Source organism: Neovison vison, chromosome 7 (assembly GCF_020171115.1).
Source record: "Neovison vison isolate M4711 chromosome 7, ASM_NN_V1, whole genome shotgun sequence".
Lineage (NCBI taxonomy): Eukaryota > Metazoa > Chordata > Mammalia > Carnivora > Mustelidae > Neogale > Neogale vison.
The window spans coordinates 27555277-27573011 of record NC_058097.1 but is presented as its reverse complement, the minus strand read 5'-3'; the positions used below and the strand labels follow the sequence as shown (position 1 = coordinate 27573011).

The following is a 17735-nucleotide window of genomic DNA, read 5'->3' as shown; positions in this document are numbered from 1 at the left end:
TTTGGTACCTGGGGATTTGCCTCACTTTTTTTTTTTTTTCAACCCTAGCTTTATAGATGGGCTATTTGTTATATGTTGTTTAATACTCCAGGTGTCTTTTTGGGGGGAATATATTCAGATTATCTAGTTTGTCATATTGTCCAGGAATATAACTTGGTACAACATTTCTGAAATATAAAATGCACATACCACTTGATTTCAAGGAATTTATTCTTTGAATGAAAATCTGGTATTTTCTATCAAAGTTCAAAATATATACAAATTGTAACCCAGCAATATCTACAAATATACTCACACTTGTATAAATGCAACATGAATAATGCTAATTATTGTAGGCTTAGTTAAAGTTCAAGGATTATAATAACAAGGTAAATGTTCACTATTAGGAGACTAGTTGAATAAAGTATTTCCCACAACACTTTGCAACAGTTAAAGGAATTTAAAAGATCTATATGACCTGATATGGAAAAAGCTTATGATGCAAGTTATATGATTTTTTTAGGTAAAAAAATACAAGATATGCTTATATGTGCTTACAGATTCATTAAAAGCTTCTGAAAATAGGGGCGCCTGGGTGGCTCAGTGGGTTAAAGCCTCTGCCTTCATGGAGCACTGGGTGTGGTGAAAAAATAATGAATACTGTTTTTCTGAAAATAAATAAATTGGAAAAAAAAAAAAAAGCCTCTGCCTTCAGCTCAGGTCATGATCCCAGGGTCCTGGGACGGAGTCCCACATCAGGCTCTCTGCTCAGCGGGGAGCCTGCTTCCTTGTCTGTCTCTGCCTGCCTCTCTGCCTACTTGTGATCTCTGTCTGTCAAATAAATAAAATCTTAAAAAAAAAAAGCTTCTGAAAAGATACACAATTAAATGTTAACAGTAGTTAGCCCTACAAGTTGGAACTGAACCCTCATTATACAAATATTGTTTCTAAATGACAAATGTGCTCATTTGAAATGATTTTTTTACCCATTTATTAACATCAGCTCCTTGCTTCTTTATTATCATTAGCAGTGCCACTGGTGGCATTTACAAATAAAGTTCTATTCTACAAACTGTCCTACAACTCCTTGCATCTACTACCTGTTTGTAATTCCTTAACTGTCAATTATTATCCCAAGTAATCTGGTTCTGCTGACTTTACTAGGACACTCATTGCATAATGCTCCAAATATAATGGCTGAGACTGAAATAAGTAGATTTCTCACCCTCACCTTCTGAGATTCCTAATGGTTTACCATCTAAATGAGTGTATATAAAGGAGCTGGAGTTTAAACGCCATGCCACTCCATAGGGTTCAGTGAAAAAGCTAAGCCATACCTTTGGCTTGTCACAGCCTAACCAGCAGGACATACCGATTTCAACATCTGAGCCTGGATGCAGCTTCTGACTGGAGCTTGACTTTTCAACAAGCTGCTTAACTGGTAAGGACTAGTAGTTGAATTAGGCATTTATGCATCTGGGAACATTTTCTGACATAAGCCTAAAGGTCTTCCTTGACCATCTTTATTCTTTCACATGATGAACTCCTGGTGATGACTGTGTGCAGTTACAGAATTACTTAATTTCCCCTTAGATTTAGATGCACAAATATGACAGACCCCACATACTTTTATGAAACCTTTCACATACAAATACATGACTTTCTTTTTCATTCTCTTTGAAATAGGCTTCACGTTCATGCTATGATGAAAGATGGCCCAGATACTATTCTACATCTGGACTATAATTTTCACAATTGATGTGATGCTATTGTGATGCTATGTCTTAGGTTATGATGTTTTTGTGGAAATAGGGTGTTTTAATTATGAGTTGTGTTTGTTTTAGTTTGAGGTTTTTTTGTTTTATTTTGGTTTGTTTTGAGAAAGAATGGAGAAAAAGATCAGAAGAAGAGAAAAGCTTTCCTTTTAGGGAGACGATTATTGGTATGAGGGTTTTTTTAGTAGTATAATACTAATTATAGAGTTTAAAAAGAATACTGTACATTGTCTCTCGGTGCCTGCAAGCACATCATGACAAAACTACACTTGCATATAAGCAGTACAAAATTGCAGGAGAGATGTGTCTTGGATTGCAGGCTCCCTAGCAAAGCCTTAGACCAGGACTTAGGTGCAGGGCATTTACTGAGGATGATCCAAGGGAACAGAGTGAAGGATCAGGTACAGGGAAAGAAGAAAAAGAGAAAAGCAAGGGAAGAATGTGTTATTGAGGTCACTGGAACCTCAGAGAATTGTCTCTCCCTAAGGGCATTAAACAAGGCTCTGTCCCTTTTGGTTGACGTGTCTCCTGAGAGTGTTAATTCTCTCATACCTTCTTTTTTTCCCCCCCAGGTAATAGTTCCTGACATGACTTTCTTTTTTTTTTTTCATTTTTTCACCTTTACTGAGGTATAACCGACAAATACAATTGTAATATATTTAAAGTGTACAATGTGGTGATTTGATACATGTATACATGAAGGGATTCCCACCATAAAGTTAATTAACACATCTATCACCTCATATATTTACTCCCCCACCCTTTTCTGCTGAGAACATTTAGGTTCTATTCTCTTAGCAAATTTCAATAATATATTACCAACTGTAGTTACTATGTTATACATTAGGTCCCAAGACCCTATTCTTTTTTTTTTTTTTTTTAAGATTTTATTTATTTGAGAGAAAGAGAGTGCATGGGTGGGAGGAGAGGCAGAGGGAAAAGGAAGAAGGAGAAAGAGACAAACGCTGAGCAGGGATCCTGACACAGGGCTCAATCCCAGGACGCTGAGACCATGACCTGAGCCAGAGGCAGTGGTTCAACTGACTGAACCACCCAGCGTCCAAGACCTTATTCATCTTATAACTGAAAGTTGTACCCTTTTACCAGCATCTCCCAAATTTTCCCAACCTCTGATTTTTCTAATCACTGCTCTACCTTGTTTCTATGAGTTTGATTTTTTAAAGAATTTCACATAAAAGTGATACCATGAAAGTTGTGCCTTATTCTGTTTAGCTTATGTCTCTTTCCAACAATAGTCCATTGTTATTGTATAAAAACACAACTCATTTTTGCATATTGATTTTGTATCCTAAAACTTTACTGAATTCATTTATTAGTTCTAACAGTTTTTTAGTAAAGTCTTTAGGTTTTCTACATATAATATCACACCATCTGCAAACAGAGACAATTTTTTACTTTTTCTTCCTTTCTAATTTGAATGTCTTTTATTTCCTTGTGTTTCCTAATTGCTCTGGCTAGGACTTCTAGTACTATAAAATAATAAAATAAAAGTGCCAAGAGTGAACATCCTTATCTTGTTTCTGATCTTTGAGGGAAAGCTTTCAGCCTTTTACCACTGAGTATAATATTAGCTGTGGCCTTGTCATCTATGGTTTTATGTTGAGGTATAATACCCAGCTTGTGAGAGCTTTTATCATAAATAAATGTTGAATTTTGTCAAATGCTTTTTCTGCATCTATTCAGAAGATCATATGATTTTTTATTCTGCATTTTGTTGATGGGGTATTATCTAATATATTGATCTACATATGTTGAACCATCCTTGCATCACTGGGGTATATATCATTTGATCTCAGTGTATGATCTTTTTAAGGTACTGTTGAATTTGGTTTGCAAATATTTTGTTGAGGATTTTTACATCTATGTTCATCAAGGATAATGGCCTGTAGTTTTCTTTTCTTGTAGTGTCCACGTCTATCTTTTGGTACCAGATTAATGCTGGCCTTGTAATACAAGTCTGGAAATGTTCCCTCCTCTTGTATATTTTTGTAAGAGTTTGAGAAGGACTGGTATTAGTTCTTTAAATGTTTGGTAGAATTTACCAATGAAGGCATTTTTCATCCTGGATTTTTCTTTGTTGAAAAGTTTGGATTACAAATGTCCTTATTAGTAACTGTTGTTCAGATTTTCTATTTCATCATGATTCAGTCTTGGTAGGTTGTATGTTTCTAGGAATGTATTCATTTCTTCTAGGTTATCTAATTTGTCAGCATATAATTGTTCATAGTAGTTTCTTTTTTTTTTCATAGTAGTTTCTTATGGTATTTGGTATTTCTGTGTTATCAGTAGTAATGTCTCCTCTTTCATTTCTGATTTTACTTGAGTCTTCTTTCTCTTTTTCTTAGTCTACTTAAAGGTTTGTCGATTTTATTTTTCTGAAAAGCCAGATATTAGTTTCATTGATCTTTCCTACTGTCTTTTTAGTCTCTGTTTCATTTATTTCCTCTCCATTCTTTGTTATCTCCTTTTTTCTATTAATTTGGGCTTAGTCTGTTCTTTTTCTAGTTCATTGAGGTGGAAAATTAGATTGCTTATTGGAGATTTTTTTTCCTTAATGTTGGCATTTATTACTATAAACTTCACTCTTATGATGGCTTTTGCAGTACTGCATAAGTGTTGGCATGTTGTGTTTCCATTTTCATTTATCTCAAGATACTTGTTAAATTTCCCTTTTGATCTCTTCTTTAACCTAATGTCCAGCAGCATGCTGCTTAATCTCCATGTATTTGTAGATTTCCCAATCTTCTTATAATTTATTTCTAGTCTCATGACATTACAGTCATAAAAAATGCTTGATATGATTTCAATCTTCTTAAATTTATTAAGACCTGTTTTGTGGCCTAACATATGAGCCCTCTTGGACAATACTCCATGTTCACTTGAGAAGAATGTGTATTCTGTTGCTGTTGGATGTAATGTTCTATATTTGTCTGTTAGATCCTTCTGGTCTAATGCATGTTTTAAGTGAAATGTTTCCTTATTGATTTTCCATCTGAATGACCTATCCATTGTTGAGAGTGGGTACTGAAGTTCTCTACTATTTTTTTAAAGACATATTTATTTATTTTAGACAGAGAGAGAGTGCACACTATGAGGGAAGGGGGGAGGAGGGGCCGAGGGAGAGGGATAGAGAGAATCTCAGTCTCCCCACTGAGCATGGAGCCTGACTTGGGGCTCAATCCCTGGATGCGAGATCATGACCTGAGGCTGAAATCAAGAGTTGGCTGCTTAACTGACTGCGTCACCCAGGTGCCTCCCTATTATTCTATATATTTCTCCTTTGACATCTGTTAGCATTTGGTTTATACATTTAGGTGTTCTGATGTTGAGTGCATAAATATTTACAATTATTATATACTTTTATTGAAATGGCCCTTTGCCATTATACAATCACCTTGTCTCTTGTTACAGTTTTTGTCTTAAAACTGATCTTCTTGGGGGCATCTGGGTGGCTCAGTGGGTTAAGCCTCTGCCTTTGGCTCAGGTCATGATCCCAGGGTCCAGAGATCGAGCCCCACATCAGGCTCTCTGCTCAGTGGGGAGCCTGCTTCCTCCTCTCTCTCTCTCTGCCTGTCTCTCTGCCTACTTGTGATCTCTGTCTGTCAAGTAAGTAAATAAAATCCTTTAAAAAAAAAAAAAAACAACTCATCTTCTTGGAGTACATGGATGGCTCAGTTCGTGAAGTGTCTGCCTTTAGTTCAGCTCCCTCTCCCTCTGCCTGCTGCTCTGCCTACCTGTGCATGTGTTCTCTCTCTCTCAAATAAATAATTTTTTTTAATTTTCTCTGATGTATGGATAGCCATTCCTGCTTTCCCTGGCTTCCATTTGCATATAATACCTTTTTCCATTCCTTTATTACCTTCGGTTTATGTGTTTGTTTAAGGCAGAAATGAGTCTCTTGTAGGTGGAACAGAGTTAAGTCCTTTGTCCCTTTCTTCCTCTTTTGCTCTCTTCTGTTAGGATTTGACCACTTTCTACAGTGGTATGTTTTGATTCCTTTCTCTTTATTTTGTGTATTTACTGTAAGTTTTTACTTTGTGATTATCAAGAGGCTTACATAAAACATAGCTGTAACAGTCTATTTTAAGTTGATAACTTAAATAAGCATTTAATTTTAAATACATATAAAAATAACATTTTTATACACCCCCACATTTTGTTTTAGATGTTACAATGTAAATAATTTTGTACTGTGTGTCCATCAACAAATTACTGCAGTTATATTTATTTTTAATACTTTTGTCTTTTAATGTTTAAACTATAGTTATAAGTGATTTATCCATCACCATTATTCCAAATATAACTATATACTTACCTTTACCAGCGAGTTTTATGTTTTCACACAGAATACTTCATTTCAGCTTAAAGAACTCTCTTCAACATTTCTTATAAAGTTGGTCTAGTGGTGATGATCTCTTTCAGCTTTTGTCTGGAAAACTCTCTCCTTAAATTCTTCCTCTTTCCCTAAATTCTGAAGAACAATTTTGCCAGGTAGAATATTCTTGACTGGCAGTTCTTTCAGCACTTTGAATATATCATCCTACTTCCTTCTGGCATGCAAAGTTTCTCCTGAAAAATTATGCTGGTAGTTTTATGGGAGCTCCCCTGTATGTTGCTTTTTTCATACTACTTATAAGATTCTCTGTCTTTAAGTTTTGACAAATTAGTTATAATATGTATTGAGGTGAGTGCTTAATCTTCATCTTATTTGGTATTACTTGGGCTTCCTGGATCTGGATGTTTGTTTCTCTTCCCAGGTTAGTAAAGTTTTCAGACTTTATTTCTTTAAATAAGCTTTCTACTCCTTTTTTTTTCTCTCTCCTCCTTTTGGGACCCCTATAATGCATATATTGGTCTGTTTCATGGTGTCCCATAAGTGCTTTAAGCTCTTTTCACTTTTTTTTTTTCTTTTGCTCCTCTTATTGGATAAATCTGACTGCTCTGTTTTCAAGTTCACAAATCTTTTCTTCTACTTGTCTAGTCTGTTGAAATCCTCTGTTGAATTTTCAATTCCATTACTGCACTCTTCAGCATTATGAATTCTGTTTGGTACTTTTTAATATTTTCTCTTTGTTGAAATTCTCTTTGCTCATCCATTGATTTCTTGTCCTTAGTAAGTATCTTTATGACTGCTATTTGGACTCTGTACCAGGTAAATCACTTATCTCCACTTTATTAAAATTGGTTTCCAGAGATTTTTATGTTATTTGTAACATATCCCTCTTTTTTCTTCATTTTCCCTAACTCTCTGTGTTGGTTTCTGCACATTAGATAAAACAGTCACCTCTCCTAGTCTTGACAGACTGGTCTTATGTAGAAGATGCATGTTGTCAATCAGCCTGGCCTGAGCTCCTGGTTTTTTCTAAAACTTCAGTGATTTTTCAAGCTATTGTCTTTATTCTTGGTTGCTCTAGTAACTGAGGTTGTGCCAAGACCTGTCAGTGTCCTAAAAGGGAGGATCAGAATCGGCACATAAATATAGGCTGATTAGAAGCCAGACTCTCAGGCAGCAGCTGGGCAAGTATGTAGTTAAACCCCTCCAGAGAGAATCTGGGAGATGGGCATTTTTGTCTGCTCCCTGTCAACTGAGCCTAAGCGTACAGCCATGAAGGGGTGCCCCTGAACTCATTTCAAAATGCTTCTTTGGGGGCACCTGGGTGGCTTAGTCAGTTAAGTGACTGCCTGCAGCTCAGGTCATGATCCTGGAGTCCTGATATCGAGTCCCACATCGGGCTCCCTGCTTGGTGGGGAGTCTGCTTCTCCCTCTGACCCTCCCCCCTCTCTTGCGCTCTCTCTCTCTCTCTCTCTCTCATTCTCTCTCAAATAAATAAATAAAATTAAAAATGCTTCTTTGCCACAGTCCCATGGGATACATAAATGCAAGCCCTATTAGCTCAGAGAAAGGTAATTCAGGGGTCCAACTCTCAGGCTACAACTGCAAAAGCTGGAGTGACAGGCATGTGCACAAGATCCTTCAAAAGAGATGTTGGTGACCTGATTTTATCACTGAACTGATTGAGACAGAGAACAATGAAAGTGCCCACCAAAGCCCCCCAGGCTCTGTGGAAGACTACAGCAGCTAGCCCTTCTTTGTATGCAAATTAGAAGCTAGAACCTCAGGCAGCAGAAGGTGAGGTATGCAGTCAATCCTCTTCCAAAGGAAAGACAGGAAGATGAGCATTTTTGCCTTCTCCATATTTGTTAAGACCTTGGGAGACAGCCACAGTAAGTGTTCACCCACCTGTTAAAAACTAATCCGTTGTTTTCCATAGTCCTGAGAGTCTTCTGAATGCAAGTCCTATTGGCTTTCAGAGCTAGGTATTTGGAGACCCCATCCCTTGAGTGGGAGCCTTAAAATCTGGGACATAGATGTGCAATTCAAACCCTGTGCTTCTGAAGGAGAAGCTGGGAGTTAAGGGTCCTACCCAATTATATGGCACTATGCCAGGGATGGGGTTTATGATCAGAGTATGTCATGGCCTTTCCTACTCACTTTGATGTAGGTGTTTTCTCCGTTATCTGATGTACAGAAGTGATTTCTCTTAGAGGGAACTGCTCCATGTGTAGCAGTACATTAGGTGTATCTATGGGAGGAAGGATGTTTAGGAGCCATGTTGCTTTCTTGGTCCTGCCCCACTTTTGAGTTTCTATTTACATCAAAGTCCATGAGAGTTGATACTGAATTCTTTAGAGGATGAGATACGTTTAAACAGAGATAGCGAAGAGAGCAGTTTGTGAGGCCACGTGGTCTATGGGCACCAGAAGAGAATATTGGATTACTGGAACCCAAAATATCTCTCATGATAACCTTCTTCAATCCTCAAATCTACTCATTCTTTATATTTCCCAGTACTCTATTAAGACACAGACACTTTCAGAAGGAGGTATTTGGGGGGCCACAGTCAAATCACTTAAACCCATGTTCACCATATCACTTTTCAATGAGAGGAGCTAATGATTTAAAAACTACTCATGTAGTCAGAAGGTAGTGGGAAGGTATGCAAGAGAGAGCCAGTGGGGCGTGGGGTAGGAAAAATTCTAGGCCATTAGCAAAAATGTATCAATACGGGCACACTGAAAAGGTGTTTCACTTGCAACATGGAGAAAACAGTTAAAAAGTAAGTGTCCAAATATTTAATCTCCTAAATATGGCCAAAGATACAGTGTAACTGAAAATCATATTAGAGATAAAAACATACATGTTTGGAAAAGAACTTTAGGATTCAACATCTATGATCATGGTGCTCTAAATAGAAATAAAATTGTTTCTCATTCCAAATGGATAGAAGTGCTGGGTAAAATATTAGTAAAATGATAATAATAATAATAATAATAATAATACATAGCCAAGCTTAAAAGAAAGTGAGAATTCCCTCAGGTGAAAAGAATACAGTGGGACTATAAAGCCAGAGCAGCAGGAGACATTATGAAGAAGTGGTATTTAGTCTAAGAATGGGTCTTAGAGCCTGGAAGCTATAAGGCACAGACTCAGGAAATATAGTTTTGGGTTAGAAGTGGTAGAAAGCTGAAAGCTGGGCTTCCACATAAGGCCAACTCCCTTTAAGGATCGCTTTGACTATGGCAACCGAACTGAGAAAACTCTACCCACCAGTTACGCAAAGCAGTTAAGTTATTATCTGCCCAGAACACTGAGTAGAGTAAATTCTCCTGTGAGATAGCAAGTCATTGAGATATCCTTGCTGAAAGATTTACTTAAGGGTGTACTTTAGGAAAAAAGGAAATTGAACCCAAAAAAGAAAGAATGGACTAAAAGAATCAAGAAGAGGTAAGAAACTGGTAAAACATCAACATCAGCAATAAACAATAATGTCACATTTCATGGATATTGAAACAAAAAGAATTTCAATATTGGACATGTGAGATTTCAATATTGGACAAGTGAGATTTAAATTTGGATTTAAAAATAAAATTCAGTTATCTGTTGGCTCTGAGAGCCACAACTATACCATAAGGACACAGAAAAGTTAAAAATACATGATGGGGAAACATATCAGGCAAATGCTAACAAAAAGATATTTATATCTAACAAAAATAATGTACAAAGAAAAACAGTATTACTAGGGATACATAAAAATAAAAAATTAATTCACTAAGGGACAAAATAATTCTGAACTTGTATAAACCTAACAACTTTAAAATATACAGGAAAATGGAGTTATAATGATAAAGGAAAAGATTTACAGTCATGATTGATTTTTTAATGTGCCTCTGTAATCAAAAGACAAAAAACACTGTGGCTGTAAATGATATGATGACACAATTAAAAGACTTGCCATAATGACAATAATTACATAAAATAACACATACAACAATTAGAAAACTTACATTCTTTTTGACATAAAAATGGTATATTTATATAAGTTGTCCATAGGGCACCTGAGTGGCTCAGCAGGTTAAGCCTATGCCTTCGGCTCGGGTCATGATCCCAGGGCCCTGGGATCAAGCCCCGCATTAGGCTCTCTGCTCAGCAAGGAGCCTGCTTCCCCTTCTCTCTGCCTGCCTCTCTGCCTACTTGTGATCTCTCTCTCTGTCAAATAAATAAATAAAAGTCTTTAAAAAAAAAAAAGCTGTCCACATATCAGGACAAAGGCAAATCTCAAAAAAATCTCTCATAACACATACCACAATATCTACTCAAAATACATTAAGTTGGGACGCCTGGGTGGCTCAGTGGGTTAAGCCGCTGCCTTCGGCTCAGGTCATGATCCCAGGGTTCTGGGATCGAGTCCCACATTGGGCTCCTTGCCCTGCAGGGAGCTTGCTTCTCCCTCTGTCTCTGCCTGCCTCTCTGTCTGCCTGTGCTCACTCGCTCTCTCTCCCTCTGTCTCTGACAAATAAATAAATAAAATCTTAAAAAAAAATACATTAAGTTTAGAAATCAGTAACAAAAAAATCTAAAAATATTTCATGTATTTGGAAATTTTCAATGTACTCTTAAATAATTTATGACTAAAAGAAGAATTCACAATGAAAATTATAAAATATTTAAAACTGATGCACAAAGAAAAGAGTATTTCAAAATGTGTGGGGCACAGCTAAATGAACAAATTATAAAACATGAAAAATTAAAAAGTAATGACTCAAGATATTAGGAAGAAGTTGGTAGAATGAAAAGATAAATGTAAAAGCAGAAATTAATGAATGGGAAACAAAGAAACAATAGAAACAAACCTCAAACTTGTTTTTTGAAAAGAAAAAAATAAATGAACTATTTTGTGATTAAGACTAAGCATGGGGGAAAACATGAAGATATAAATAAAACAGATATGGAAGTGAAGGGAGTCACAAATACAATAGACACTTCTAAAAATGGTAAGAAAATAGGTTGAGCAGCTTGATACCAGTAAATTTGGAAACAACAAAATTTGAATCATTCTCTAGAAAAAGATAACTTACCAAAATAGACTCATAGAAAATAAAAAAATTGAATAGATCTATATTAATTAAAGAACTCGAACTGATACATAAAAATATATACTCCCCCCACCAAAAAAAATCACAAGCCAGATGGCTTTATAGGGAACACAGTCGAACTTTCCATGATCATTATGTTAAAATTTTCCAGCGAATACAAGAAACACAGAAATGTTAACTCATTTTATTGAGGATAGCATACCATGACACCAAAATTGAAAAAATACAGTATTAGAAAGGATGTAACTCAGCTCATTCATGAACATATTTTAAAAAATCCTAAGGAATGTATTAGTACCCCAAAACCAACTATTTATACTTTATATATAAATACACACAGACAGACACATATACATGTAAGTACAAAGTAGAAATAATCTCTAGAATTCAAGGCTGGTTTAATACTAGAAAATCTTTTTGTGTGTTTTAACACATTTGTGGACTAAAGGAGAAAAAAATTAATTACCTTACTATGTATAAAAAAGGCAATATTAAATTTAACGGATAGTTATCATAAAAAGAAAAACTCCCCAAAAACCAGAAATAAAAGGAAAATTTTTAAAACCTGACACAATATATTTTAAAACACTACAGAAAACATCATAATTAAAAATACAACTTTAGAAGCATTCAGTGGCAGTATCGTAGCCAATGAGGTTTATCCGAGGCGCGATTATTGCTAATTGAAAGAAAAAGAAGAGAAAAATAATGGGTATTACTATAACTGTTCAACATTCTTCTGTAGGTCCTAGCCAGTGCAATAAGACAGATTTTTTTAAAAAAGAAGAAAGAAAGAAAAAAAACTTAAAATAATTACAAGCTAATCATTGTTAAGTAGGCCTGTTCAAAATTTTTTGAAGGATTTTGGCTGATCTTGATATTTCTACACAGACTAAGTGTACCTTCCAAAACTAGGATCCATAAAGCCACATTTCCCAGACTGCTTCACTCTTAGGTGCAGATCTGTTAAATTACAAATCTTCCTAATTGTATTTTTCCAATCAGAGTCACAAGAACCTTTGATCCAAATCCGGATGGTAAGTAGGGTGTCGCAATTCTAACGCTCCCTTTCAGACTCAAAAGAGTTCTGAGTTAGATGATACATTGTACATTTACCTCAATTACATGGGCAAAAAGGCAACAGGTGGAGTTATTTGGCTAATGCAAGTCATGACAGAAATGACTGGATCTGGAGGTCTTAGCTATGGAAGCCTGGATCTAGCAGGTTCTGTATAATGGTGGAGGGAATACAGTTCCAGCGCCAGCAATCTGTGTTTTAAGAAGCAACTGAGGTGATTTTAATGCACACAGTTTGAGAGTGACTGCTCTGGACAAATTCCTGTCCATGTGCACAAGGAGAAATATGTAAGGATGTTTACTATGACACTATTTGTAATACCAGAGTAAGTGAAAACTGTCTTGGCATCTTTGGTAAGGGAAGAGATAAATAACTGACCTCGTTGTACAATAGATTCTGTATCACAGTTCAAATGAATGAACTGTATCACCATGGATAAACCTCGGAACCCTAATGCTAAATGGGAAATGCAAGCTGCATATTTAACATTTTGAAGCACACAAAACCATGGACTATATTACTTATGATATTTATGGAATTTTTTAAAACACAAAAACATGGAACGATTCAAACACACCAATTTCAGGACAGTGGTTATCTCTAAGGAGGAAAGGAAGATAAGAAAATAAGACAGCATCTTAATAGTTATTAAATCTGATAATGGGTTCATTGGTTTTTGTTATATTCTCTATATTTTTCTTCATATTTAAAAAACAAAACAAAACAAAACAACCTTGGGGCACCTAGATGGCTCAGTCAGTTTAGCATCTGACTCTTGGTTTCAGCTCAGGTCATAATCCCAGGGTTGTCAGCCTCCATGCCAGTGTGGAGTTTTCTTGAGATTCTTTCTCTCCTTCTCCTTCTGCCCCACCCCTGCTCACCCACACAGACTCCCACTTTCACGCTCTTTCTCTAAAACAAACAAATCTTAAAAAAAAAAAAAAAGCTTCATTAAAATTTTAAAAATGTTTGTTTTTCAAGCAAACTTTCATTTGATAAAATGGTTTTATCAAATATGCAGTAATGTTGCCATGTTTCATTTCCCAGGACTTCCTGTCAGATAGAAGCTCAGTGCACAAAGGTACAATGCTGTATCAACCACCTCAGTAAACACGTATTTTTAAATTCAGTTTGTATTTAACTTGATCCTGAATTGTTGGCAGTCAACAATTTAGGGAGGACAAAATATACCAATCCTAAAAGAAAACTACAGGAGTAACACATATACAGGACTGGTTAGCCTTGCATATTACAAGAAATCTGATGTCCCTTAAAGAAGGACTCTGGGTAAATTTTCTTGTAAAATAAATAATCATTCTTGAATCTCTTTGTAAGTTCTTATTTTCATACGTTTTATTTTCCTAAAATATTACATACCTATAAAACTGTGTAGAAAACTCCATTTTCTAGCATTGTTAGCCTTCCAGATCACTGAATGGGTAACTCAAGAACACTTTGGGGGAAGAAAGCCAAGACATCAGACTAATCTACATATTCATTTATTTAGTTATCTCTCTACAATTTTTTCCCCAGCCAGCCAGCCAGGCATCTGAAAATCTCGGATGGCTTTCACATGCTCATTCCAGACTGTGCCAGCATTCAGCAGTCAAGTGAAATTCCATGACTATTAATTTACAAATTTATAAATACTACATTGACAGGTAACAGGTAACTATAAGAATTGTATACATTCCTAGGATTTTATTCACTTAGTTTTACAGAATCAGCTTAGAATTTCTACCAGGTAACATTAAATTTTAGCACCCTTGTAAACCTAACAGAGTACACAGTAGTAGTTTTACTTCTCTTATGTGTATCAAAAATGATGTATTGTTAATAGAGCTACCTAATATTTAAAATTTTTTTAAATTTTTATTTAAAAATATTTTTAAAGTACTTAAAAATTCTGAAGGAATGCAAAAATTGCTAACATGTGAAGAACTCTGAGAAATTATAGGGAAAATGTTAATGAGACATAGAGAAGAGCTCACAAAGACTAGGAAACCAAAATGAAGCTCTCGGATAAAAGAGAAGGCAGAGAAAGCTGACCAAAGGGAACTTCTAAAGATGACAAGAGTGAAGGGTTCTGGCAGGGATCTTCACAGAGCAGCACTGATACAAATCCGTAACTGGCTGTAAACAACAAGGACAAGCGGAACATAGAAGATGAGGGGGCTACTCCACAGACGGCAATTCAGGACACTGGTTGCACTGAAACATCTACTCAGTGATGATGGCTATTTTCGTTGCAAACATGAGAAGCGAAAAGAATCTAGACAACGTATATACAAGGGGGCACTGAGACGGAATCACTGTATTTAGTCACAAACCATATGGCTTTCTCAAGTGCAACAATGATACCAACTAAGTATTGTATCTAAGATAATTAATTGTGTTTACCAGGCAATATAAGTAAATATGAATAAATAGATATAGCTGTTATTTTATCATCTACAATTAGGAACTGCTAGAACTACATATGTTTAGTAGTTTCTGTCATGAATCTTTGGAAATAGCAAGGATCATGATGCAGACTTCCACAAAGTGTCCCAGGTGTGAGGTAAAAAGAGAAAGACCTGGGGTAACTGGTGGCTCAGTTGGTTGAAGGTCTGCCTTCTGCTCAGGTCATGATCCCAGGGTCCTGGGATTGAGTCCCGCAGCGGGCTCCCTGCTCAGCTGGGAATCTGCTTCTCCCTCTCCCTCTGCCTCTCTCCTCATGCTCATGCTCTCTCTCTCCCCCCACAAATAAATAAATAAATAGATAAATAAGGGAAAGACCTAAAAGCAGGAAGAAAGTGGTATCATCAGAAGCTCATAATCACTATCAGTCGTTGCTTTCAACCCTAGAAATGTTGGCATGTCAGTTTAACGGAGAGTGTGGACGATGCGTATATGAAAACTTCATGTCCCCCAAGTGCTTCCAAGATTAACTGAGTTGTAGATCAGGGATCTTAAACCAAGTGAAAAAATTGGGTTGTTTCAGGCACAATGTGAAGTATCTTGGTTTGTGTTTGTTTTTTTGCTAGTTTAAGCCTTTAAGTACACAATACATTAATTTCTAAACAAACTGATTTGTTAAATGGATTTTAGTTTTTGTTAGAGAGAGAATATTATTGAAAGAAACCATAAAAAACTGGGGGTCATATTCTGTTCTCTAATAGCAAATATTTTCGGGGCGCCTGGGTGGCTCAGTGGGTTAAGCCTCTGCCTTTGGCTCAGGTCATGGTCTCAGGGTCTTGGGATGGAGCCCTGGATCAGGCTCTCTGCTCAGCGGGGAGCCTGTTTCCCCCGCCTCTGCCTGGTAGAGAGCTACCTACTTGTGATCTCTCTCTTTCTGTCATCTAAATAAATAAAATGTTTTTTTTTAATTTTAAAAATAGCAAATATTTTCAAATGTTTTAGCTGTTTCTCTCTGTTGTCATCCTCCTGTATTTCTAACTAATGTGCTTGAATTGCTATGTCTTGATTCATGAACTTTGGACACTAATCATTGACTTACCACACTATTTTGGTGATATAGCTCACTTACATCCACATTCCTCTCCTCATTTTTCTAATATAAATGTTCTCTTTTACTCAAAGCAAGAGTCAGACTTTATTAAATATTTTTTATTGCAACTTTTTTTTTCTCTGAGGTCAATAACTTTCCTTAGAATTGGCTAAGATTTCCATTGTTGCTGTGTTGTTCTAGAAACTAGATTTTCCCATACCCTTTAAGAGCAACTGAATTCAACTTTTCACTTGGTGAAAGCAAGATGATGATCATTTTTCCCTGGAGCCCTTCACCTTCCCTTCCGGGCTGGACCGGTTGCTTTCTAGGCGTAAACACACAGCTGTCATCCTGGGACCTTCCTTCGGTACCATCCTGAGAATCCCTTACCCAATTCTGCCAGCTTCCTGAATCCCAAACCTCCTCTTTCTTGGTTAGTCCCTCACTGTGGTGGAGCTCAACCTCCTATAGCTTTCTGAGAGAATGTAAATGGATAAGGAAGGAAGGAGGCCGAGGGGGTCTCATCCATCAAAATGCACATTTTAACTTTATTGCCCTGCTTTCACCCAGCACCTCACTCCCTACCCCTCCTCTTCAGTTTTTAACTTCTGGATTTCATGATAGGTTCTTAAATAAAGGTTATTTCAGAGAAAACAAGAGTTAGAGTTACATCTTTATTTCATTTGCAAGAGCCAGGATTTGTTGTAAAAAAAAATTATTAATAAGTCCAAAACATGGAACATTCAGAGTAATGGGCTTTTACCATAAATCACAGAGTAGGGAGGATATAATTTATAATGCAAGGACATTTCCGAGTACATAAAGTGGAAGGAAAAGCCCTTTCTGGGCTGTGAGAAGGCACTGGGGCAGGGGTGGGAGGTGGAGCAAGAAAGTGAAGACTCAGGGACAGTGTATTTCCTGCCCTGCCATCTTGGAATGAAACCCCAAGGGATGATGGAGACTCCCAGACAGCCTTAGGATACGTGGGTGGGCACCCCCACCTCTATTCCTCAGAACATAGCCCCAGGAAGCTACAATGTGAGCAGAAGGGCAAGACAAAATATGCTGAGAGGATAACCTTAATTTAAATCTGATTTCCCTTCTATCAAGTTAGATAGGGAAGACAGACAGTGATATGCCTTGGTTTCTATTTTTCCTAAGTAGTCCCGGGTTCCACACTACCTCAGAATAGCAGACTTAGCAGCGGTGCAGCCACGGTGATGTGGTTAAGCTGAGGCAGGGCAGGAAGGTGTGTCTGCTCGGTCAGTTAGAATTCCGAAAGCCTGCCGAGCTTTTGCAGGTTGAAGCACAGGCTGATATGAGAATGTGGACGTTGAGTATGATTGAAGAGGACCCACAAAGGGCTATTCTCCTATTCAGATGATCCTTTTTTCCTCTATCTAGCTGAAGTGAAAAGTTATTCTAGAACAAACCTGTCATCAGAACTTAGGTCAACAAACTTTTGGCATCCTCCTCAACAAGTCAGACCTCCTTTCTCTATTTCCAGAGTCCACATGAAAAGTCTGTGACATCCAATGATCATCTGATCGCAGAAACCACCACCTGAACGGGAGCTGGCAGGAGTAGCTTCTACCCTTGTGCACCACCGGCGGGAATGTAAACTGGGGCAGCCACTCTGGAAGACAGTATGGAGGTTCCTCTAGTATGACCCAGCAATTCCACCTCTAGCATTATGTCCAACGAGAATGACATCATTATCTCAAAGAGGAATCTGCACTCCCCTGTTTGCTGTGCATTATTCACAATAGTCCATACATTGAAACAACCTAAGTATCTACCAACAGATGAACGGATAAAGAAAATGTTACGCACACACTCAGAATATTAGTCAGCCTTAAAAAAAGAAGCAAATGCTGCCATTTGCAATAATATGTATGAAACTGGAGGGCATTATACTAAATGAAATCAGCCAAACACAGAAAGACAAATACTGCAT

General features: G+C 36.9%; 1 long non-coding RNA gene and 1 pseudogene across 1 annotated transcript in view; one reads left to right on the top strand and one right to left on the bottom strand.

The window, feature by feature from the left end:
- LOC122913786 overlaps positions 1-17735 on the bottom strand; it is a 55626-nt gene that overhangs the window by 9266 nt on the left and 28625 nt on the right. The gene's annotated exons all lie outside the window — the stretch shown is intronic.
- Positions 11836-11993, top strand: LOC122914752 (annotated as a pseudogene).